Source organism: Megascapheus bottae, unplaced genomic scaffold (genome assembly GCF_031878675.1).
Source record: "Megascapheus bottae isolate mThoBot1 unplaced genomic scaffold, mThoBot2.hap1 HAP1_SCAFFOLD_40, whole genome shotgun sequence".
Classification (NCBI taxonomy): Eukaryota; Metazoa; Chordata; class Mammalia; order Rodentia; family Geomyidae; genus Megascapheus; species Megascapheus bottae.
The window spans coordinates 7,183,004-7,209,483 of NW_028327715.1; positions in this window are offsets into that span (position 1 = coordinate 7,183,004).

The following is a 26,480-nucleotide window of genomic DNA, read 5'->3' on the forward strand; positions in this document are numbered from 1 at the left end:
ATAAAGAGTCTCAGGTTCTTTAGTACTGGGGCTGGCTTTGAACCTTTATCCTCAAATCTCAGCCTTCTGAGTAGCTTGGTACCAAGGAATCAAACCAGGGTCTTCGTGCATGCTAGGCAAGCACTGTACCGCTAGGCCAAATTCCCAGCCCCTTTCTCTCTTTTTTTTTTGCCAGTCCTGGGCTTGAGCTCAGGGCCTGAGCACTTGGACTTTCTCAAGGCTAGAGCTCTACCACTTGAGCCTCAGCACCACTTCCGGCTTTTTTTTCTACGTATGTGGTACGGAGGAATCGAACCCGGGTCTTCATGCATGCTAGGCAAGCACTTTAACCACTAGGCCAAACTCCCGGCCCCCCTTTCTCTTTTTTAAGTGAGTATATTCCACAAATGTTAGGGGCAGTCTTTGACATTGTATGAAAATTGGAAGTGCATGTTTTGAGATTTTTTGAATTGATTTGATATGTCTTCAATATTTCTGCATATGATCTTAATGTAGACATGAATGGTACTGCATTTTGTTAATATTTATTAATTGCTCAAAGTAAGAAGCTTCATTATGATATTTTTAGGGATGCACATGAATTAATTTGGCCCTATTGTCAAGGTACATTGTATGAGTTAGCATTTATCAATTTAGGTAATAGTTTAGCTAATGTCTCTTTTCTCTTCTGTGCCTTGGCTTTTCATTTAAACATTTTTCACTAAAACCTGGAATTTCTGCCATTATAGTTTTCCATTTCTCATATAAAAAAACCTCTTTAACGTAGTTATTTTTCCACATTAAGTATGGCTTTTTTTCTTTGATCAATCCTACTTACACTTAGGGCTGTCTTCATTATTTTTAAGTAATGGTTGTTTCAGAATTGTGTGTTTGTGTTTGTGTGTGCATGAGTGCATATGTGTGCACAAACATGTTTATGTGCCAGTTTTGGGGCTTGAACTTGGGGCCTGGGGCTGTCCCTGAGCTTTGATTGAAGGCTAGCACTCTACCACTTGAGCTACAGCTCCACTTATGGCTTTTTTGCTGGTTAATTGGAGATCCAAACTCTTTTCAAAATGCATTCCTCAGTTATCAACCTCCTTAGTAGTTACGCTTAAGGAAGTGAGCCACCATAGCTCAGCTTTTTATTTAAGTGTTTAAGATTTCCATGTTTCACATACTATTCTGATAATAGTAGTTACAGGAGCACATTTAGGTACAAGTGGATGGAAATTATAGAGACTTCTGTCATAAGTTCCCTTAAAAATACAGAGCTTCATAAGTAGCACCACGTACCAGAATGGTATGGTTGTAACCTTAACTCTGCTCATGAGAGGAGAAATTCTCATGATCCAATGATCTCTTAAAAGGTCCTGCCTAAAGAACCAAGCAGCAGTGCCTCATGCCTATAACCCCAGATACACAGGAAGCAGAGATCTAAGGACTGTGATTCAAAGTCAGCCTGGGCAGGAAAGCCTATGAGACTCCCACGTTCAATTAGCCACAAAAAAGCCGTAAGTGGAGCTATAGCTCAAGTCCTAGAGTGCTATCCTTGAGTACAAACGCTCAGTGATAGCAGCCAGACCCTAAGTTTAAGTCCCAAGGCTGGCGCACATGCATGCTTGCACACACACACACACACACACACACACACACACACACACACACACACACACATCCTACCTGTAAAACCCTTAACCTAGGACATGAACTTTTAACACATGAAGTTTGGAGAAGACACACAGGCATGCTCAAACCACAGATATGGGGACTCATATCCGTGATGCCTGCCAGGATATTTTCATTGCCTAAAAATTTTCATGATCTGACTCTTCGCTCTGTTCCCAGCTGTGGCAAACTTGATTTTTCTTCAAGTCACTTAGTTCTTACCTTTTACCAAAATGTCACCTAGATAGACTCTAGTCTGGCTTCTTTCACTTAGCAATATATATCGAATACTCCTCTACATCTTTCCGTGGCTTGAGAGTGCAAATCATTTTAGTACTGAATAATATCCCATGGACTGGGTGTGTCACAATTTACTATTTACCTTCTAAGGATCATTGTCATTCTTCCCAGACTTAACAGGTGTGTATAAAGCTGCTATCAACATGCACAGAGAGTTTTCTGGAGGCATCCTGTTTCCAATACATGTGAGTAAATGAATGGAACACTGAGGAGCTTGATTGCTGTGTTCTGTGATGAGAAAGCTTATCTTTGTCAGAAATGGTCATATTGTCTTCTAAAGTGGTTGTATCACCTTAATAATTCTTCAGCCAATGAGAGCTGCTATTGTTTCACATGTCGTAGTGTCAGTGTGATCGATTTTGGATTACTTGTTTACTTGTTTATTTACTTGTTCACTTACTTTCACAGTGTTGGCGTTTGAACTCAGGGGCTTGGACTATGTGGGCAGGTGCTCCACCACTGAGTAATAACTCTAACTAGGGGGTAGCCATTTAGAAAAGGATTTGTTCTTATCTGCTTGTTGCTTTCACTGCAATGGACTAATGATATATGAGGCAGAGCTTTTCTTTACATGCTTCTTTGCAACCTCCATCATGTCTTTCCTGAGATCTCTTTTGGGAACTTTTAACTATTTTTCATCATTTTTAAATTATTTTTTTGTTGAGATTAAGACTTTATGTATCTCCAACAACAGTCTTTCATCAGAAATGTCAAGTGATGGAGGAGATGAATCTTAAAAATGGATATTGTTCACCTATATGGTCATGTCAAAACAAAATCTCTTTGTACAACTAATTAATGCTAGTAGGAATATAAAAGGAAGGGGAGTAAGAAAAAAGAAAAAGAAAAAATATTTCTCCATATTTGTGGGTTGTCTTTCCTTTCTGAATGCCCAAATAGAGTAACACACCATCTGTAAAGGAAAACAATTTTCTAATTCCTTTTTCTAAGGTATCCTCTGATTTCTTTGCTTTGCTAGTCTGGTTGCATTTGTGTGTGTGTGTGTGTGTGTGTGTGTGTGTGTGTGTGTAACAATACTGGGACTTGAACTCAGGGTCTGCGCATGGTTCCTTCGCTTTTTGCTCAAGACTAGTGCTCTACCACTTCATCTACACTTGCACTTCATTCCCTTGTTCTCATTCTCTGGACTAGCTAGGGTAATAGGCATTAACTATAGATTCATAGCCGGATTTTTTACTTTTTTTGTGTGCATTTAGGCAGCTGACTCTTTTCAGAACTTGTGTACTGCACTTACCAAATTTATAGGCAGACTGCATTTATAGTATTTTTGCCATTTTTAAGGTCTATGAAATTGTTCCTTTTCCCCAATTATATTACTATTTTTTGTCTACTTTAACTGTGAAAATGACCAAAGGCTTATCAATTACATTTATAATTTCAAAGGATTAGCTTTTGGCTTTGTTGATTTTTCTTTACTCAGTTCTTACTTCAATTTCATTAACTTTTGCTTTAAATTTTATTATTTTTCCTACTTACATTGAATTTAATTTATTGTTTTTCTATTTTCCTAAGGCAGAAGCATAGATTATTCATTGTTTTTCTTTGTACTAAAGTGTGCATTAAATGTGATAAGTCTCACTGAAAGAAATACTTTGGCTGCATCCTGAAATTTTTGATAAGTTGTACTTTGATTTTAATATAGTTCAAAATATTTTTAAATTTCTCTTGAGATTTCTTTATCGAACCAAATGGTATTTAAAAATGTGTTCTTCAGTCTTCAAATATTTGGGACTTTTCAGCTATTCTTTTGTTATTGATTTCTGGTTTAATTCTATTGTGGCCTATGTTCAAATATTATGAGATATCTGGTTTTTACATTTTTCTTGGTTTTTAATGATCTAGAATGTGGTTTATCTTAATGTATCTATGTAAGAGCTAGACCAGAATCTGTATTTTGCTTTGTTTTAATCATCAAGTAATTCATTGGTGTGTAACATGTAAAGTTGATTGATGTGATATTGATTGTAACTCTGGCCTTGCTGATCTGTTGTCTGCTGAATTTGCCTATTTCTGATAAAGTAGTGTTCAATTCTTCAACTCTACCAGTTGGTTAATCTATATAACCTTAGATTTTCCTTCATATATCTTCACCTTCTATCTGCAAATATACACACAGTAAGGATTGTTTTGTCATCTTGAAACTCTCCTTTATTATTATGTAGAGTCTCTCTTGATTTTTGATATATTTCCTGATCTGGTCTGTTATTTAATGAATATAGCTTCTATTTTATAATCAGTATGATATATCTTGCTGCCTTCCTTTAATTCTAATATTTATGTATTTAATATTTAAGGTTTGTTTCTTCTACGCAGCAGATAATTGGGTCTTGTTTCCTTATTTATTCTGGCAATCTCATTTGATTAATATTTGCAGTAATTATTAACCTAGTTGGTAAATATTTACCATATTTCTTACCACTTTTATTTGTTGCCTTTGTTTATGTTTGACTTCCATTTGTTTCTGTGTTTTATGTTTTTATTTTGATATTAGAGTTCTGAATTCAAGCACTTATACTTGGTAGGCATGTGCTCTACCCCTTGTGTCATTCCTCTTGAGTCAAGATGAACTTATTACTTACTCTTTTCATCCATGTCAGACTTGACCATGTTTCCTCTATTTCTGATTCCCATGCTGTGGCTGAAATGATAAACACATTCAACTTTTTCTGTTAAGATGACGGGCTCATGAAAATTTGCCTGGAATATCCTGGAACGACAGTCATCCTGATCTCAGTCTTCCATATAGTTGTTATGACAAATGTGAGCCATTATTCTAAGGTATTGGTCAAGAAGTTTTCTCAGTCATGCTCCAGTTGGCCCTTAAATGCAATTCTCTACATCTCTGTCTCAAAAGTAACTAGGATTATAGGTGTAAACTACTTGCACCTGAATCTAACCTGGTTTCATTGGGAGTTTTTTCTTATTACTGTTTTAACTTTCCTTGGTGTTTGGGGTCATTCATTCACATCAATATAAACTCAGTTTCAAATGCCACCCCCATGTTAGGGCCAATAACTTCTGATAGCAAGACTTTCAATTCATTCTCATTCTTTGTATCATTGCCAAAATTTATTTCACCTATAAATAAGGTATTAGCATTGGAAATGTTGCTGCTATTATTATTTTGCACAAATTGTCAGATTTAAGAAGACAAAGAAGATTTTTACTTTACTCATGCTTATTTATTTCATTTTCTTCCTTTGTTTATTAGATTTGAGATTCTGATTTTATCATTTTCCTTCACCCTGAAAAACTTCTCTTAACATTTCCTGCAAGACAGGTCTACTGGCAATAAATTTCTTAAAGTTTTGTTTGAGATAGTTTTTACTTCTCCTTCACTTTTAAGGTAATTTGTTGTATACAGAATTCATTTGTGTTTGTTTTCTTTTTCTCCCTCTCAACACTCTGAATATTTCATTCTATTTTCTCACTGCACAGTTGTTGAGGACAAGTTGGAAATAATCCAAGTAGCAAATCTTATTTGCTTCTCCATAGAAAGGTGTTTTTTTTCCCACTCTGACTTTCTTTAAGACCTGTCATTCTTTGACTTATGCAGAGATTGAATAATATCTTTCTTAGTATAATTTTGGGGGAGAGAAGCTGAGTGATGGTTATCCTGCTTGGTGTCCTCTGAAATTCAGATATCTATGATTTGTCTGGGCTGGCCTGGAATCATAATCTCCCTGATCTCAGCCTGTATCTGATATTATTTGGAAGAAGTTCTCAATCATTATTGCCTTAAATATTTGTGCTTCTCCTTCCTCTTTTTGTTTTCTGGTACTTACATTAATCTTTGATCACACTTTTTATAATTGTCACATAGTTCTTGCATTCTATATTTCCTTTTCTTTTTCTTTTTCTCCTCTGTTTTCCAGTTTTTGTCATCTTTGTTGGCATATTCTCAAGGTTAAATGCATTTTTCTCCATGATGTGTAGTCTACTAATTATCACACATATTCTTTATTTCTTGTTTTTGATTTCAAACATTTCTTTCTGAATATTTCTTAGCATTTCCATTTCCCCGTTTACATCATTTCTCTGCTTATTTAATTTTTCTATTGGAGCCTTTAGAATATCAACCATCTCGTTGTTTTAAATTCTTGGTCTGGCAATTCTGATGTCCCTAACTCATGAGTCTCATTCCACTAACACCTGTAATCCTTTCTATATAAGGGGCTGAGAACTGAGGACTGAGCCATAAAGCCAGCTGAAATGAAAAGGGAGAAACTTGAACAAAAATAAGCCAAATAAAAACCAGATTTAAGCTCTAGTAAGACTAGAAACAAGCAAACAACATGCATTTGTGTTTTTAAGTCTGTCTTACAATGTTTTCTTGGCATGATGTACTTGAATGGACAGGTCTCTAGTCACTTCTGAAGGTGTGGGTAAAAGGGAAACAGTCGATAATTTTATGGTTAGGTTTTCATCTTTTTATATGTTTATTTTTACAAAAGGATTTCAATGCAGCACGTCAATTTATGAGTACAATTTCTCCAGATTAGTGTCATACCTTCCATCATTCTCCCCACCATCTATCTCAACCCCACTGAATCCCCTCAATTCACCTGGTGCTGGTTCCATTTTCTCATTGACCTTTGGCTATGAACCTCATACCCACCCACTTCAGGGATGACAGCTACTTCACAGCAAGAGCGAGCTAGAGTTGAGTGTTTCCTTTCCACGGGGTGAAGGAGCTAGGTTCTAATAACGCCTAACATTGATAAGCTAATTCATCTTGACTTTAGCTCTTAAGAAGGCCAGATACTCTAGCATATTTTTAAATAACTATCTTAAACAGGCTTCCTACCATCAACTGAAGCATGAAAGGACTTTTCTCTGATACTCACTTTAGAAATAGAGCTCCGAAGACTGAAGGTCCTCCCTGTGTCAGTTCCCCTGATATTCCACCCTTCTCTTCAGTGCTGTCACTTTGAACCTCCAGTAAGTCAACAGCTACAGTTTGGGTTTTCCTGGACCAGTCTTAGTTTCCACAAAGGTTTCTCTAATAGGCGTATATTCAGGTAAGTCATGGTTCTCTCTCTTTTTAATTTTGGGGTACAACGATTTCTCTTGTGAACTCACTTCTCTAATGGATCTAAGAAGAATTGATTTTTCAGTTTGTTCAGTATTTTACCTGCTGCTAGGATGGAGTCATGATCCTAAGCTCCTCCTTTTCTACTGAACCACAGACAAAAAGAGCCTCTGTGTGTGTGTGTGTGTGTGTGTGTGTGTGTGTGTGGTAATATTTTATTGAAAGTTGGACATAGTGTGTGAAAAATCGTGGAGGCACAAAATGATATTCTTTATTCCCAGATGTAATCTACTCCATCATTCAGCAGGGAACTAGAATAAGACAGACAACTTTGATTATTCAGGGGTGGAGCTGGTTTGTGCTTGCATTCCGTGTCTTGCCTCTGTCTGCTTCTGGTTTATTCCTCCTCTTAGGTGGTTGCACTCTAGGAATCACAAATGAAAACCTATGATGCTTACCGATCCTCTCCTCATTACTTATCTCATCTCCATATTCAGTCTTTCCACTGTAGTGAGATGGCCAAAAACTGCTCACCCTTTTCACCTTTTTCCCCCTCTGCATCTCAGACTCTTTTCTGGTATAACCTAAGAGTTCACTAATGCTTCCACAGCAAAATTACCTGACTCGGCTCATCCATAATCCAGGGTTTAAGAATGGATGTTTTGATTGGATGGATCACTAACTTCCATTGGCCTAGATTTGTGATAGATGGAAAGCTAATGATGGCCTTGACTTTAGCTCCACTTTTGACTGGTTTCTTTGTCTCTTATGGCAAACCAGAGTGGTAACTGCTTCCCACAGCTCCTGAAGGACTATGGTCCTCAAATCTTGGCTTGCTTCAGAAAGTCTCTAATATCGGCCAACAGATGTTTCTTTCATTCTATTCAGCCTTTCTAGTTGTTATTCTTGAAAATATTGATCTTAATCGGCAGAAATGCAAGACCTGGGACCACTTAATTGTGAAATGGAGAAGTTGTGGGCAGGTGTTCTCAGCATCTGTGAGATAAGGCAGACATATAGAATGTCAGGAGGCCCCCAGAATGCCAGAACTTACTATCAAAATAGAGAGATGACCTCTCACTACAGTGGTGGAGGTTTTGCTTCTGTGAAGATTAGTGCTGTTTTGAGTGTTAACACTCAGGAGAGCAAAGGAGGCAGCTCTCTAACAGATGACCATGGAGAGGCAGCTTTTACAGCAAAAAATGGGCTAGAAAGGAATTTATTATTAGAGGGCGAGATTGTCACAAGCACTGAACCAATATAATTCCAATATTAGGAGTGTGCTTCAATATATTGTGGATATTTTTCTCAACCTTGCGTTGATTGTATTATGTTAAAAACATGAAATTGACCACTGTGGGACTATTTACACCATGGAAATCAGAAAGCACAAATAATTCAGAGCTTTGTTTTGGGAAACATTACCCACTATAGTACCTTGTACAGGGAGGAGCACTAGGACTAGAGCTCAAGCCTCATGGGCCACAGATACTGAGTGTTGATTAAATAATTGGCTCCATGTTAAACTCTTTGAATATGCACCCTCATTTAGTTCTCCCAGCAACGCTGGGATATTGTACCATCAATGCTAGGAGATTTGGGGTAACCTGGCAATCTGGGTCATTTTGACCCACAAATCTTTTTCTTAGCTATCACACTAAGTAAGCACTTTCCCACCAGAGGACAGATCTTAGACTAGAAGGATTGGCAGACTTCCTGTTACTGAGGGCAGACCAAAGACAGGTGCCGGACCTGAGCACACATTGGACCTACATCCAAAGTACAGAGATTTCCAGAAGTAGGCTCTGAGGATATAGAGCCAGTAGAAACTCAAGTCCTGGGAAGCGGGAACTTACAGGTCTCTCTGACAGTCAGACATGGCACAGTGAGTGGGACCCATACTATGAGCAAAACACTAACAGTGGATTAACAGAAATCTGCCACTGGACTTTGGGAGACAGGCACAGAAAAGCCCAGTGAGTGGTTTTCAAGTTCTAAGCAGGCTATTCATTATGATACCCAAAGATGATCCCAGTTTCTGCATTTAGGGGGAGGCAATTTGGACAAAATACAAATACCAGTCAAGGTATTTCTGGGACCAGATTGGGTCCCAGTGGTCCCAGGAAATAATACAGAGACCTGGAAGGTGAAGCAACGGACTCTTAACCAAGACAGTAAAGTTGAGGGAGGAGGCTCCTCTCACCCTGGAGATTGAGCAGGCTCAGTAGCAAAGCCACAGCATGTTTCAGGGTTTCAAATTAAGGGTTGAAGGATGGTGTATTTATCAGATCAAGCAGAGCAGGGACAATCAGCTCAATGGCAGATGACCATAGCCAGACAGTATGTCCTCGGACACATAGGTTAAGGATAACTGAGTTTATTTTTCTCTTCTTGTATCTGAGTAATGTTCCTATGAAAGCATTTTTGGTATATTGCAGAACACAATAGGAAACAGTTTCATCCTCTCGTCAATGAGGACAGATGATCTCTCACATGGGTAGGGAGAACCCAGAATGGAGTGTGATAGTGACAGAGCACAGATACAAATAAAAACCAAGAAGACTGCATGTCAATGACACATTCTTGTAATCCTAGCTAATCAGGAGGCTAAGATCTAAGGATCATGGTTCAAAGCCAGACCTGGCAGGGAAGTCTGTGAGATTCTTATCTTCAATCAAACTCCCAAATACCAATCTGTGGCTCAAGTGGTAGAACACGTCTTGAGCACAAAACCTCAGGGTCGATAGCCAGACTCGAAGTTCAAGCCCCACGAATGACACAAAACCATAAACCTCCAAATAAAGAAGGCAAGGCTATGGCGGGGAGTCTGGCCTAGTGGTAGAGTGCTTGCCTTGTACAAAGACCTGGGTTTGATTCTTTGGTACCACATACATAGAAAAAGCCAGAGTGGTGCTGTAGCACAAGTGGTAGAACTGTAGTCTTGAGAAAGCCCAAGGACATTGTTAATGTCCTGAGTTCAAGGACCAGGACTGGCAAAGAAAAAAAAAGAAGTCAGGGCTAGCAGGAATAGTAAACATTTACCAAATGTCACAATAAACAGGGCATCAGCTTCTTTCAGGGACTGAGCGATGGCAGAAGACTAGAATGAGATGGCTTCATGTCCTGGGTTGTCAGAGGCATGCCCAGTTTATGCTTTCTGTTCCAGCACTGAAGGTTATTAATCGTTTCAATCTGTTCAGTTAGAAGGATGAAGGATGTGTTCATTCTGACTATAATGGATCTGGTAGTTAATTTTATGTATCAACTCAACTAAAGTCATTACAATCAGATATTTGCTGTAGGTTTGTCACAATGCTAGAACAGGTATCATTGTGAAGTTATATAAGATAAATAAGTAGGAAGCAAGCAGATGTAATTCCCTCATGTAGATTGGCTCAATCCAATCAGTTGATGACCTCAGGAAAGAAAACAGGTTCTGCTTTTGAATTTGTTTTGCAGCATTATATTTTCAGGGTCTTGGACAACTTAATTCATAGCCTCTTATTTACAGAGCACATACTTGTCCAGCTCCACATTATGCTACACACACCCTTAAAACAAATAAACAAAACAGATAAATATGTCTGTCATCTGTCTATCTACATATACATCCTGATGGCTCCGTGTCTCCACAGTGTCCTAATATGGTAAATATATGGAGAAGAATCTGTGAGAAACATCATGGGTGAAGGTCAGTAGAACACATGCCTAGCCCTGGGTTCTATTCTCAGCATAAACAAGCAAACAAAGCCAAGGCAACCTGTGGAAGCATGGTTGACGGAGCTGTTGTTTCCTCTGCACCCAGGATTTTCAGTGTAACTAAAATATCTGCTGAGGGGCGTTTCCCAGAGAAGGACTTGGGGATATGGGAAGGAAATGAGACAGGATTTGATTCAGAGCGAGGCAGGAGCAGAGAAGTGGAATGGAGAAAAGTTAGCCTTGCACCTGTTGCCACACCTGGATCCTCGAGAAGCCCAACCACCTGTGTTGCGTATTTGTATAAACAAAAAGCAGAGTACAGGTAGTAAAATCTTGTATGGGGAGCAGATTGCTGTCTTTATAAAGTCCTGATTACTGATCTTTATGAGATCTGCAGTTCCTAGTAGCAATTAGGGGTCAATTCAATCTTGCTGTTTTCTAGAAACTATTCACACTTTTTAAACCTACAAACATTCCTCCTCTCCCTCTTTCAATATTCTGTTTCTAATTAACATTTCTTTTTATTAATTTTGAGACAGTGTGGTAAATTTATGTGAAGTAGAAAGAAATAATACTGTAAGGTTGCCTGCAGGCTTTGTTTAGTCTTCTCCAAAAGTAACATCTTGTAAAATTAGAGTATAATTATAGTACAAGACTTAATCTAGGAGGAGATTGCTACTGATACAGTAAAGGGAAAATTTTTCCATCACCAGCAGTCATTCCCTTCACATTAGTTTTTTATAGTTACAACAGCATCACCTTGATCCTCTCAGACCAACAATAATTTGTTCTCCAGTTGCATGTTTATCATTTTGAGAATGTGATGCATTCATAGCATGTACCTCTGGGGATTATTGGTATATACCATTTAGCATACCCTTAGGAACTTTGAGATTGTGGGTTATTTCAATATCTATATTGCTGGTTCATATTCCAGAGGATGGAGTCACTCTTACTTCAAGTTTGAAGACATTGCCAGTTTTTGCCTATTCCAAATAAAACTCCTGCAGGTAATTTGTGTGTGCTCACATGAACCCAGCAGTCCTAGGGCTTGAACCCAGTCCTAGGGTCTGGGTGTTTTCCCTCAGCTTTTGTGCTCAAGGCTAGCATTCTATTATTTTGAGTCACAGCTCCATTTGAGGTCTTCAGGTGATTAATTGGAGATAAGAGACTCACAGACATTTTTGTCCAGCATGGCTTTGAACTGCAATCCTCAGGATTTTAGCCTTCTGAGTACCATGAGCCACCAGCACCTGGCAATGCTTTATGTATATAATTTTGCTGATTTTAAAGCCCAGGAAAGCAATTCTAAGATAGCAGTTGCTGTGGGATTTCCATATTGGCATTTTCCCCACATTTTTATTATCATCAATAAATTGTACAAGGGGATTTCATTTTGATATATCCATCTATACATGAAATGTACCAGATTCACCTCCACCATTCTCTCTTATCACTTTCTACCCTGTTGCCAAACCAAACTCCACAAGCTTCATTGCTGTAAATTTTAATAAAGTACCAAATGGGTTTTCAGAATTTTGCATACCCACCAGCAAAGGTGGGTTGAATCAGTTTTCCACATTCCATTGCTAATTGGCATTACCACTGTTTTTAAAGTCTAGCCACTCTGATTGGCTGGCCCTCTGGTTTTCATTTGCATTTCCCTAATGGCTAATGATATCAAACATCTCTTTCAAGGGTTTATTTGCCATCTGCATATCCTCTGGTGGAATGTCTTTTTATGTTTTTTGCTTGCTTTTCCTTTTCAATTGGATTATTATTTTATTGGTTAGTGTATCAAGTTCTTTACATATTTTAGATATGAATCATTTGTCAGACCATGGTTTACAGAAATATTCCCCATGTGCATAATTGCATTTTCATATTCTTTACAAGGTGAATGGTTTAAATAGTGAGAAAGCTCAATTTTCTGGTATTTCTTTTTGTGGGAAGCAGTTTTGGTTTGTTGGATTAAAAATACACTAACTAGCCTTAGGTATCAAAGGTATTCCTTTTAACCGTATTCTGTATGTTAATAAAAGTTCTGTAGTTTCACATGTCAGTTTGTGAACCATTTTAAATTATGTTTTTATACAAAGTGTGAGTTACCTGTTCATTTATTTTGCTTTTAGATATCCATTTGCTCCAACATACTGCGGTAAAAAGAGTACTTTTCTCATCAACTTGCTTTTGTAGCTTGTCCCCAGTCAATTGTGCATATTTGTTTAAATATAATGTGTATGAGTGTGTGTGTGTGTGTGTGTGTGTGTGTGTGTGTGTGTGTGTGTGTGTGTACAATATTAGGGCTTGACCTCAAAGCTTCATCATTATCCTTCAGCTTTTTTTAAATTTAATTTCACTGTCAAGGTGATGTACAGAAGGTTAACAATTACATACATAAGGTAGTGAGAACATTTCTTAACTAACATTGTTACCCACTCCCATTTTCCCTTTTACCCAATCCATCCTCCCAAGTTGTTCATTTCCAACATATTGTCTTGTGCATACCACTGTTGCATTGGTTGGCTCTTTGTCTTTTGTCTTACTATTTTGTTGTTCGCCTTCCCTTCCCTTATTCAGATAACTGTGTATAAAATACACTGGGTACTCAAATCAAATACAATGGCAACAAGAAATAAATTATAGGGGGAGAAAAGGAAAAACTTCACATAGTGCATTAAAAACAACAATGACAAAGAAAAACCTCTTGTTTCCATATCTTAGAGGTTAATTTTCTCCCTGCCTTTTGCTAGGTTTAGAATTCACTCTCTATCATAGCACCCCAACTTCCCAAGGTCTTTAATTGGGGACTTTGGTTATTGTGTTGACACAATCTGCCTTTTTTTGTTGTTGTTGTTATTCTGGTCCTGGGGCTTGAGCTCAGATTCTAGGTACTGTCCCTGAGCTTTTTCACTCTAGGTGATCCCTCTACCACTTGAGCCACATTCCCACTTCTATCATTTTTGGTGGCTAATGGGAGATAAAAATCTCATAGGCTATTCTGCCCAGCTGGCTTCTAAATGATCTTCAGATCTCAGCCTTTTGAATAGCTAGGATTATAGGCATAAGCCACTGGCACCCTGCACTATCTGCTTTTCTAATACACAGGTTTATTTGCTTCTGCTTTTTTGTTTTTGACCTTGCTTTTGTTGTGTTTCATAAAATTTAATATTCCAGTTTCCCTTGATTCCTTTCCCTCTTTTCTTTTTTGTTCCAAAAATATTTTTAATTATCTGTTGGAATACTTTAAAAATTCTAACAGTATTAAAATCTTTATCAGAGAATTCTTGCACCTATCCTCTCAGAGATCACATCTATTGACCATCTTACACTATAGAGCCTGAATATATTTGACTCTTATTGTGACTGAATTTCAATTTCAATCCAGATATGTAAGTTATTACGCTGTGAAACTGTGTATCATCTTTGAACTTTCTGTCATAACTGGATTACTATCAGTGACGTTGTTCTGATTAGAAAAGATGGCAATACTTCTTGGTTACTGTAATCTGGGAGTAGAAGGCCACATTTAACTTTTGACCACCTCTAACAGTAAAAATTGGCAACTCTCTGTTAATGCTGGATGGAGTAGAAATTGTGTCTCTCCACTTGGTTCTGCTGATGCTGCGGTGGGGTGTCTCGTCACCACTGTGTAGTCACGGAAGTCAGATTTCCCTCCAGATCTCCTCTAATACTGCATTATGGAGGGAGAGTTAACAACTTTGACTCAGGATTTGTCCTGGAAAGTCAGCATCTCAGTAAGGTGAAGGGTACTTCATACGTCAGAAGCTAAGTTCCATACTTGGCTTTTGTTGTATAAGATGGGATACAGGTTGTATTCATTCATTCATTCATTCATTCATCTGTGTTTGTTTTCTGTGAAGTTTTACTGCAGCAGAATAGTTAGTAGCTAAAGTTTTCTCTGTCATTTTTGGCTACCCTTATCCTTGGTACTTTGGGTAGGAGGAATAGTCTTTATTTTTTATCTTTCCTCTCTACCCATTTGTGTTTCTGCCTCTTCAACTCCATGTTTCAAGAATTGGATCTATGAGGCTAAAAGGAAATTCAGAGCTGGATGCCAGAGTCTCATGCCTGTAACCCTAAATATTCAGGTGGCTGAAATCTGAGGATCTTTAGGTTTTAGCCAACAGACATTTATGTCCAATTAACCAGCAAAAAGCCTGTAGTAGAGCTGTGGCTCAAGTAGTAGAATGTCAGTCTTGCATGAAGAAGCCATGTGGGAGATGGCAAGGATCCGAGTTCAAGCTCGTGGAGTATCATAAACAAAACAACAGCAAATCTAGGAACTCATTGCCACTTGTTCCTCAGTTCCCAAGCCCTCACTCAGCCAATCTAGTCTCTTCCCTGTACTCTAATTCAGACCCTTAAGTTTATGTCCCATAACGTCCAAGGCTATAAATTTAGATTGAGGGAAGCATATGGAGGAAATGCACAGACTCTTCATTTTACTCCATATCTACTTTGTTGAACTAAAAATAGTTGGATGAGGTAGTTCACACCTGAAATCCCATGCACACAAAAGGCTGAGATCTGAGAGTTGAGGTTCAAAGCCAGACTAGGGCAGGAAAGCCCACGAGATTCCTTTCTCCAATTAACCACCAAACAGATGAAAGTGGAGCTGTGGCTCAAGAGGCAGACTGGAATGAAAAAGCTAAGGGACAGTGCACAGGCCCTAAGTTCAAACCCCCAAACTGGTAACTGAGATGAACTGTATTCATAAATTCTTTTTTTCCTATGGCAACTCCTTTTGTGTAACTACTTAGAAAATAATAAAAACAAACAAATAAAAAGAAGCTACCAAAATAATAACTTGCTTTTCTTTTGTCTTATCCAGTTACACATGCATGAACTTCCTTCATCTGCCTTTACCTTCTTCCTTCTTTTTTTCTCTTGTTATAATAAAGACTTCTCTCCTGGAAGCTAAGGTCACACTTTATTCCTGAACACTAATTCCAGCTACTCCTGCTTTCCCAGGAGCATTCAGATTCATAGTAATGATCTTTTCTTCTCCTTTGCATAGATTCTTCCTGTTAACTAGATTTTTCTATTAGCTTTTAATTGTGCTCAAGCCCTTTTCATTAAATATAACTCCAATCCTAGCGGTACCTTCTCTCCAGCTATTGCTCAGCTTCCCTTTCTCCTTCCATCAAACTTCTTAAAAGAAAATGTTTTTATTTCTCATCTTCCATTTCCTTTTCAATCATTCTGCTGTGGCTTTGCTTCTCCAAATCCCACAGCCAACTACACCCATGAAATTGACAGATTTCCAGATATTTTCATTATTTAACTCTCAGTAGAGTCCTTTGGCTCCAATGATGAGTGCTGATTCCTTTCCTTTTTCCTTTATTTTTGTCAGTCCTGGAGTTTGAACTCAGAGCCTGGGCACTGTCCTTGGGCTTTCTCAAGGTTAGCACTCTTCCACTTGAACACAGTGCCAATTCCAGCTTTTTTTTCTTGTGTAGTATGTATTACTGAGGAACAAAACTCAGGGCTTACTGCATGCTAGGCAAGCACTCAACAAATAGGCCATACTCCTAGCCCTTTCCTTTTGTGTGTGTGTGTGTGTGTGTGTATGGGTGTGTGTGTGTGTGTGTGTGTGTGTGTGTGTGTGTGTGTGTGTGTAATAGGGATTGAATTCAGGGCCTGAGTACTGTCCTTAACTTTTCACTAAAGGCTAAGCACTTTACCACTTGAAGCCACAGCTCCATAGTTTGGGTAGTTTATTGGAGTCTTCTGGGCTTCCTGCCTATGCTGAATTGGTACTGAGATCCTCAAATCTCAGCCTCTTAATCTCAGCTAAGATTACAGGTGTAAGCTACTAACACATAGCAGCAGTGCCTGCATCTAAAAATATTCTTGGCCCTTGACTTTCATGAGACCATGCTCTTCTTTTTTTAAATTCTCTTGCTAGCCTTTATTTTCTGGATTTGCACACACATACATATATATGTATGTGTATATATATGTCTGTACATATGTATTTATATATATATTCAACCAATAATTGTAGCATTGTCAGAAGGTTTTTCGTATAGTTTTTGTTGTAATTAATAGAAGGGTTACATTATATTTGCCAGATAAAAGATGCATTGCTTCAAATACATTGATACCCTTTCTCATGTCTTGGTCCCCATTTCACTCCCCCTACCCCGCCCCTCATCTTGTTTTCCTCCCTTCCCTATCTTACTTCAAATAACCAAATACAAATATATACAATATATCAGATAATCAGGTGAAATACTGTAACAATATGATATAACCAAGGACAGCAAAAGAGATGAGAGATAACATAGTACATTAAGGACAACAATCAACCATTATATGGCTTTTGTTTCTATATCCTGGAGGTCCTTTCATTTAGCATCCTACTATATGGCCTTATGTATCTAGGTTTTGTTCTATTGTAAATCTCTGCTAGGAGAGCCCAAGGTTTCTACTGATCATGACAAATGAGGGAAACCATTAAGCCTATGTTCCTTTGAGTCTTGCTTACTTCACTTAATATGATTTTTTCTAAGTTGTTCTTTCTGACAGCAGCATAGAATTTCATTGTGTATAAATACATCTTGTTGATCCACTCATCAACTGAGGGACATCTAGGTTGGTTCCATATCTTTGCTATGGTGAATAGTGCTGCAATGAACATTGTTGTGCTAGTGGATTTAGTATGTCCTTGTTTCTGGATGATTGGGTAAATGCCAAGTAGTGGAATTGCTGGGTCATAGGGGAGCTCTATGTTTAGTCTTTTGAGGAACTGCCATACTGCTTTCCATAGTGGTTGAACGAGTTTGCACTCCCACCAACAGATCAGAAGTTTTACTTCCGGACATTTTCATCTAACCAGTGGTTTCTGCTCCATGCAGGCAGCACACACATTTGTATGCAGGTTCATCTCTCCACTGAGTTTCAGGCTTTTAATGCATATTTTTACTTGGAAGGCTGAAAGTCCTGTAAACCAGTATGTCCAGAATTGAATGCAAAATCTTCCTAACTGCTCCTCGGCACTTCTCCTTATCACAGACCCATCTTGTCCTGTTCTGAGTCAGCAAATGGTACCATCATCCATCCAATTATAAAAGCCAGGAACCTCTGTAGGAATCTGACACCACATGCCCTTCTCCTTTATCTGCCCCTTATTCAACACACCATTGTGCTCTGCTCCTTTTACTCCCTAAATAACTCATCAATCTAGCTATTTTCCTCAGACCTACTCTATACATACTGAGCCAAGAAAGCAGCACACTAGTCAATTACCACTGGTTCCCGGCCTGCAATCCTAGCTACACAGAAGCTGAAATCTCAGCATCATAGTTCAAAGCCAGCCAGGGCAGAAAAAAATCTGTGAGATTCTTTTCTCCAATTAAACACCAAAAAGAAAAGGCCAAAAGTGGAGTTGTGGATTGAGTGGTAGAGTACCAGCATTGAGTGAAAAAAAAAGTATAATCTGTTTAAGCGCACATACATGGATGTGCGCACACACACACACACACACACACACACACACACACACACACACACACAGAGAGAGGCCATAACTCCTCTCCCTCTCCCTTTACTCCTCAATAAACTGACCAAGCATATGATAGGCCAAAAAAACTTTCCAATCAAATTTAATCCTCTCTTTCTTTCTCTGTCCCTCTCATTCTGTGTCTCTCCTCTTCTCTCCTCTCTCTCTCTCTCTCTCTCTCTCTCTCTCTCTCTCTCTCTCTCTCTCTCTTTCTCAGTTATACTTAGTATCTGTAACTGTCATATTATCTTGATTTTACCACATGCCATTTGTATGGGTTAGGCACAGTCTAATTTTTCAGTTTCATATCAATGTCTGGCTCAGCTGCACTGCAGTCACAATGCTTTGCCCCCTAAGCATTTGTCTTGAGGACCCTGCATGAGTTCATATGTTTTCTATCCAGCGCTATCTCTAGAACACTTCAGTTGTCCATTCAACCATTTCTAAAGTTGCCTTGCAAACTTTTATTTACTTGAGAATTATCTTATTTCTGTTCATTCCCTCCACGAGAGTCACGAGACAGAGGAACATCCTAGATGACAACTTCTGATATCCACACCTGTATACCTTGACTCAAAGAGTTGCTATGTGACATGGAACATGATGTGTTCCTGGAGCTGTCTGTTGTTGCTGCAGCTGGAATCACTTATTCCACATGGAGCAGATTTCAAAGAGATATTTGAGAATGAATGAATGAGACTAATTCAATGGGATCTACTAATTAAGGGACAGATTGATAAAAGTAGAAGTTTTTATTGTTGAGTTTCTCTCTCAAGTCATTAAAGGAGACTATAATGAGTTAAGTTTGAGAAGAAGAGGACAGGTTTATTTTTGCATGTCATTTTTGCTGTATAGATGCAGATACCTGGTCTTCAGAGAGTTTTGGGCTCAGGAAGTTGGAACACAGATTTTTGAGTCATTAGAAGACAAGGGATGCTGGGATTTGAACATGGTTTGAGTGTGCCCTCAAGGTTCATATCCTGGATGTTTGGGTCTCAGTGTAGCAGGGTTGACAGATGGTAGTTGGATTAGGAGGTAGGGATGAAGGGAAGATAGTTAGATGACAAGTACACTGCCCTCAGATGGGCTTAATGCTTGTCACTGGGGTGACTTAATCTCCACAAAAGAGGATTGTTATAAATCCAGGCCATGCCACTCTTAATTCCTTCTGAGTGTGTAACCAATTCCTTTCAATTTCTCTCCATATTCTGACAGAACCAGCAATTCTCACCAGAGCCCAAACAGTTGCAGCTGCTCCATTCTGGACTTTCCCAAAGCATAAATAAACCTTGTGTGTGTGTGTGTGTGTGTGTGTGTGTGTGTGTGTGTGTGTGTGTGTGTACTGGGGTTTGAACTAAGAGCCTTGCATACTCACTTGGCTTTTTCTGTTCAAAGCCAGTGCTCTATTATTTGAGCCACATAGCTACTTCTAGATTTTTGCTGGTTTATTGAAGATAAGCATATGAGAATTGTCCACCAGGACTATCTTCAAATATTATCTTCGGATTTTAGTCTTCTGAGCAGCTAAGATGACAGCCATGAGCCACCAGTACCCAGCCCTAACTATACTTTTTTTAAAAAATAAACTCCCCAGCCTCTGTTGTTTTGTTATAGAAACCCCAAATAAATGAACGTGGATAGTATTTTTATTGATATATGTGGATACAAATTTCCTTAGTGGAGGAGAAAGTGTGTGTAAGATAAGAGGAGGATCAAAGACAAGAACCTAGCAGCTACCCGAAGATTCAGAATATTATCTTGCAAAAGACAAGGCAGGAGAAATGTCTAAAGAATGATATGAGCAACAATATGAAACATTTCAAATTTGTGTTGAGTCAAGAGGAAAATTTAGGTTCTAGTCCTATACCTCAGCCACACGAGATCAGTGGGAACTTCTGAAAGAACCGAATGATAGTTCATTAAAGGACGGAGGAGGCACTTTGTGTCCTTTTTTCTTTTTAGCAGTTATGGAGCTTGAACTCACGCCTGTGTTTTGTCCCTGTGTTTTTTGTTCAAGGCTGTACTCTACCACTTGAGGCACAGCTTCATTTTCAGCTTTTTAGTGGTTAATTGGAGTTCAGAATTTCACAGGGGCTTTTCTGCCCAGGCTGGCTTTGAACTGTGATCTTCAGATCTCAGCCTCCTGAGTAGCTAGAATTATAAGTGTAAGCCACTGACGCTTAGCAGATAGGGAACATTTCATAGAAAGACAAAGTCTGCAGCTTTTTGACTAAGTGAGGTCCCAAATCCCACGACCTGAGAAATCTGAGTGATGAGTACAGATGGTATAAGGGAAAAGGTACAAAGATTTCCAGAAGGAAGGCGAAGGAACTCATGATTACAGTCATACTAATATGGACCAGTTGTCTTTTTTTTCTTTTGTAGTTTTGATCATTGTTGATTTTATCTTAATTTTTTAAAAATATATTTTGATTTTTAAATATTTATACAGAGAAGCTGCCATTCAATCCAGCAGTTTATAAATACAGTGCATCTTGCACAATTTGATTACATTCTCCCATTGCTCCCACTCCTACCCTTTCTCACACTTTTCTTAATTTTGTAGGGCATGCATTGAGTTTTATGATTGAATTATCCCCCTTCTCTCTTGATTTGTCTACCCTTCCCCTTGGTCCCATCCCCCATTTGTCAAGTACCCATTTTCTAGTGTATATTTTGCTTGACTGCAAGTTAGTCTGTTTGTGGAATTACAATATTTAAATTCTCCCTGGAATCTCACATATTCCAGTTAATACATTTGTGTACCCTTTCCTACTACCCCAAAGTGTTTATTCATATGTTTATAAATTAATTCTAGCATTGACATATGAGAGAAAATAAGTATTCTTTGCCCCTGGGCCTTACATCACTTAACATGATTTTTTCCCCAGGTTCTTTCATTTCTTTGCAAATGATGCAATATTGTTCTAATGGACCAGTAATTTATCACAGAGATGGTGAGAATATGAGCAGTGGTCTGACAGGGTCTCTCTTAACCTTCCAGGGAATAGGAGGGGCCGGGAGAGACCGAGAGAGGAGGGGGAGGAGGAGATATTAGGAGAACGAAGTAGGAGGAAATATTTTGAGTCTGACTGAAAGCTCCAGGAAGAAGATTGAGTTCAAACATGTGTAGTGGGTTTTATGTAGCAGCCTCTGAATTCCCAAAGCAGCAAAGGGGAAAACAGGTGGTTGTATTAACACAGGCCTGGCATCATCAGAGCTGGTTCGGAAAAAGATTAAGGGATCAGGGAAGCTGAGGGAGTTGGTAAACACGTAGTTAAAATGATTGACAACAGTAACCAGTTGTCAGGAGGTAATAAAGCTGGGTGCAGGTTGGCAGGCTGGAAAGATAAACCAAGGCAGTGAACCTGGAGTTGCTCAGAAGGTTTCCATTAGCATAGGAGTACTAGGACAAGTGAAGGAAGACTCTTGAGTCAGAAGTTGATAGGTTAAACTGGAGATTTCAAGGAAATAGGCAAAATGTAGAACCAGTAAAAAAATAAATAAATAATGTGAAATAACTTTGATGTGAGACACACCTGTGTGTGAATCCTTGCCTCTTTTTGTGATGAGCTGTGTGAACTTGGAGCTCAATTACTTAATCTGAAAAGTAGAGATAATAATAGCTCCCATGTCAAAAGCTTGGGGTGAGAATTAAATGGCAAGCAGTTACTTCCAGCTAGAAGATGAGCAGCTCTGTAGGAGTGGGTGGATATTGATACTCGCATTTTAGGAAGTTCATGATAGACCTCAGGGTGTGGCTATAAGTGCAGGCTGCTGAAAGTGTGCAGAAGTGCAAGAATTTGTAATGGAGAAAATTGAGAACTGAGAGCACAATATCAGCATGGACCAACCTATGGCTATTGTGGAAGATAACAACATCCTAACCTTGTCTTTATTATGAACGTGGCTTTAAGGCTTAGCATGTGGAAATGTTGGTCTTGACCTTCCTTACCTTACAATGGGTGCCCAGGAAGGCAATCCTAGATCCAACCCACTTGAGACCTTCCAGGCCTGAAGGTACCTATATGACCTGGCTCAGAGTAAACCCACTGTATTTGACAAGGCATCGTTTACTTAAAAGGATGCTCTGGTTTTAGTGCCACCACCTTTATTGTGATTATTTTGTTTCTGTTTTAGCCAAATCTGCTTGAAATTAGGAGAGAAACAATAGAGGCCAGTTGATTGTATTTTCTTTTGTTCATTCTTTTCTTGTTTACTTGGTGCCAAAGCCACTTTGATTTGGAGAAAGCATTATTCCATTAGTGTCCACGTGAGCATTCAGCACTCTGTATCCACCGGGGACCTACATAGACTTAACTGTGACTCCAGGGGCATCCCCAGAAGTACGTAGCCCCCATATGTTATACTTGGTGACACAGAATCTCTGGTACCTGCCAGATGGCACTCATAGGACCTTGATGCTGTTGTAATCGTATTGCAGTCTATGAGTCTGGTTACTTCCAAGCAGACCAGAAGACATGGAATTGAAATTGTTCTGGTTCCTAGTTACAGAGAAGACACCAGCAGTTAGTAATTGTCTACTCTGTAGGAGGTACGATCCTACATTCCCATTGGTAATTAGTCATGTAATCACCACAGCCTCTCCGGGAAGTAGAACTCGACCTGAAGAAGTCCACAGCTCTGTTAGGGAAGCGAAGGCCTTGCATATTCTTCATCTGCAGGTGTGCTTTCTCCTGGCATATGGATTCTCTCAGGAATGGTTTTTCAGCATTTACTGTGAAATTTGAACAAATTACATAGGGAGAATGTAGTAAGACCTTGAGCAAACATTTATGTGTGGAATATCCAATAAGAATCTGAGACCCTGGCCTATCAGAATAGAGCACTGAGCATTCATAAGCAAAAAGTCTATGAGGAGGAAAGTATAATAAATCACCAGGGCTGCGGGTGTCTCCAGTTTCCAAGACCTTCTAATGTAAAGGAACCATAAAGGGGGAAAGAAGCATCCAGACAAAATTTCAAGATAGTATATAAATGACATCACGTAAGGTTTGTCCCTATGCTTGCTTTGTTCTCTTACCAAAATGGCTTCTAGGTTTATTCATGCTGTAACAAATAACAAGATTTCTTTCCTTATAAGGCTAAATAGTATGCAATCATGTATTTGTGTATGCATAGACAGACAGACAGACAGATACACACATTTTCTTTGTCCATTCATCCATCAATGTGTGTGTGTGTGTGCTTACTGGGTCTTAAATACAGTGCCAAGGCACTATCCCTCCCTTACCTTTTTCCACTCCACTTCTTGCCTTTTGTTGATTATTTGAACATAGGATTCACACAGACTTTTCTGCCTGTGCTAGCTTTGATCCATGATCTCAGATCTCAGTCTGCTAAGTAGCTAAGATTGCAGACATGCCACCAGCACCTGTCACTTCAGTTATATCATAATAAGATCAAAGAGTAAGTTCTTTTTCCTGCTGTTTTCCCCAACTTTCACAGTTAGCTTTCAGGATGAAAATGATTCCTAACATCTGTAAAATAATCTCTATTCCCAGCTGCACAGGAATCTCTTACATCTGCAGCAGCCTTGAGCTTTCATTATCTCCTTTGATCCTTACAACTGTCATGCATAATCATCACCACGATGATAAAATTCACTTAATTCTTATTCTTGTCCCAGTAGTGTTCTAGAGGTTTTTATACAACTAAGTTGACACGCCCAAACCCTATAATGGAGGACACTTTATTTCCCCCAGCCTTTGTTATTTCCTTCAAACAAGGACATTTAGTTTTTCAGGATCATGTAACTTTTGGGCTATAGAGCTGGAATAAAATATCCAAGTGCCAAGACATGAGAAAGGGCATCAATGTTTGTGAAGTAATGCGCCTTCTAGCTGGTGAATATAATATAACCCTTCTATTAAATACAATAAAAATACATGAAAAAATTTCCAAGTGTCCTATCTCATCAAATTGTGCTTTATTTAATACACTAGGTTTCTGCAAACCTATGTTATTGGATAACATCTCCCAAACATTTTATTTAAAGTGTGCTTCACATTTTTGTTAATGTAGGTTTCAAAAGACTTGGCTAAAACACACAAATATGTATTAGCTGGATGTCCTCCATCTCAGGAGACGCTCTGCCATTTTAGGCCTTGCACTAAAGCATGGTACTTCCCTGAAAGTAGCTGACACAGGGCCCTTCGAAACTGGCAACTTCAATCGATAATGACAGCTCCCCCAGGAAGCAGTATCCCCTTTGTGCAGCTACAACCATAAATGGTAACAACAGATCCCCCTGAAGCAATTTCCTGCTCATGCAGCTGCAACCATAAATTGCAGCCCCACCACAATAGACCCCCCCATCCCTCAGCTCACATAAACTGGATCCCTTATAACTGTGCTTTCTGGTTCCCCTGGCTGCCACTCTCAGCCCAGCAGGTAGCCTGTCAGGATTCTGACATGCGATTCCTGTCCTTTGTATGTGTCCCAGTGATTTTCTTGGAGAAGCCTTCCAATATGCATTTGTAAAAAGATTCTCTTAGCAGTCTTGTTAATGTGATGCAGATTCCCAAAGACTTGTCAGGCCCACACACTTGAATTTGTAACAGGCTCCTGGGTGATTCTGATGCTGGGGACCCCAGTTCAGCACTTGGGGAAGTTGGCAGCCGGAGCCTGTACCTGTGACCCAGTCTCTTTAGTCTTTACTTGGGGATTTGAAACCACTTCTGAAAGCTGGATTTTGCCACCTGATTAAGAGATGAGTCCTTGAACTACTTAGCTTCTGTATGTATATGTCGGTGTTAGGAGAGGGGGGCGGTTGTTGCTGGTCCTGTGGTTTGGGCAAGGTCTGTGTGTTTTCACTGAGCTTTTTGCTCAAGGCTAATCCTATACAACTTGAGCCACAGCTCTACTTGCTAGTTAATTGAAGACAAGAGTTTCATGGATTTTATTGCTTGGGCTGGCTTCAAACCATGTTCCTCATATCTCTGCCTCCTGAGTACCTAGCATTACAGGTATAAGCCGCTGGTACCCAGCTACTTTGCTTTTGATGAGTGGGTTAAGTCCATGAAGAGGCAAAAACAATTACTTCTCTGGAGATCCCAAAGAAGCAGAGAATCTGCTGTAAGGGCACCAAAATTCTTCTGGGGAGAACACGAGTTGCAGGGAAAATATTTATAGCCCTGATCTCAAAAAGCAGCCTTATTTGGCATGGGAACAGAGATGAAGAAGAGGAGTACGAACAACTTTTAAATTTAAAAAAGTTGTCATTATATAGGTGATGTATGGAGGGAATATAATTATATAAGTCAGGTATTGAGTACATTTCTTTGTGGAGAATGTTATCCCTTCCTTTGTTCTCAGACGTATAATTTTTAATACAAAAAGGACATATTAATCTTCAGCTTAGTAAGTATTACATATCATTTATAAATAATTTACAAGATACTTAAAAATAACACAGAATTTTTAAACTCACTCAAGTTCTCTCAATCTAGTATTGACAAGTTCTATATATGTATAATGAGTTTTAAAGCTGGATAAAGACATTAGCTGGTAGATAAAACAATGAAGATCCCTATGCATTTTTAGATGTCTGAGCTTTGATTGGTTTACAAGTCTATTAAAAAGTATCTTCCTTGGTTAGGAAGGATTCTTTATAAACATTATTTGTGATGGTGGCATAATTTTCCATTGTCCCCATGAAAATGCTCTTAATTATTCCCATATTGTTCTCCTTTCAAGTTATTTTAAGAATTTGCTGCCATGATCAATGACAAAATAAATCTCAAATGACGTGTTTTATACTTTCCTGAAAATCCTTAGGAATGAAGATAGGACAGCAATAGTTTTAGTTATTTTCAAGAGTTGTCACCAATAGCCAAGTTGTTTTAGGAGAATGCTGTTTTCTGGAAAGGAAGTTTTACATGTATCTTCTTTTTTTGTGTGTGTATGTGTGCCAGTCTGGGACTTAAACTCGGGGCCTGAGCACTGTCCTTGGTCTTTCTCAAGGCTAGATCTCTACCACTGGAGCCACAGCACCACTCCCAGCTATATGTATGGTACTAAGGAATTGAACCGTGTCTTTGTGCATAGTAGGCAGGCACTCTACTGCTAGGCCAAAGTCGCTGCATTATATCTACCTTCTTTAAGACATGGCCCTTGCTCCTGAGCATAAGCCTGTCTCTCGTGGGGAAGGTCCAATCATGTCCCAGTTATTTGCTTTGTAATTTTTTTTCTAGACTTTCCTACCCCTCATTATCAGAAAAGTAGCAGTGA